Here is a 673-nt window from a genome sequence, read left to right on the forward strand (position 1 = left end):
TTCCGATACTGGGGAACGGAAAGACGAGCATAAACACAAGCATCCCGCAAGTTATTTCTTTATCATAAATCTGACAAACCGTTTTTAAATTAATACTGACACAATCACATTATATTTTCCGGACTTTTTTATTAGTTATTGGTATTAACTAAGGATAAAATTATTATTTTCATTTTGATTTTTAGAGATGGAGTTGTGTTCTGAATGTCGATACTAAGGAAGTTGTTGTGGAATTAAGGTTGCTAAAGATTTTGACTCTACTATTCTTAACTCTGCATGATTAGCTAGGAATACCACCAACCTAAGTTCAAGCTTTCCTAACTATAAACTATTATTATAAGTGTAACATGCCCCATCGCAAAGCGATTTGATACAGATACGATGCGACATGTCTTGATCAATGCACGTAATGCACAATAGGACATAATGTATAATAAAATATAAACAAGCATTAAAATAAACATACAAATACATATATAATGTGCACGGATAGTCAGCACAGATTCCCTCAGCCGCCTTTTACGGCACTCACGGGAAGAGAGGGGGAGTCGCTATTCCGTGGCACGATGACTATATGAATATAATTCTTGACTTATTAATTATTTTTACCTTAAGGAATTTAATTTATGTACTTAATGTGATATTTTAAAAATGTGTAACATGTACCTAAAAT

Source organism: Epargyreus clarus, unplaced genomic scaffold (assembly GCF_041222505.1).
Source record: "Epargyreus clarus isolate Ecla_fem2 unplaced genomic scaffold, WU_Ecla_fem_2.2 ptg000017l, whole genome shotgun sequence".
In the NCBI taxonomy this organism is placed as follows: Eukaryota; Metazoa; Arthropoda; class Insecta; order Lepidoptera; family Hesperiidae; genus Epargyreus; species Epargyreus clarus.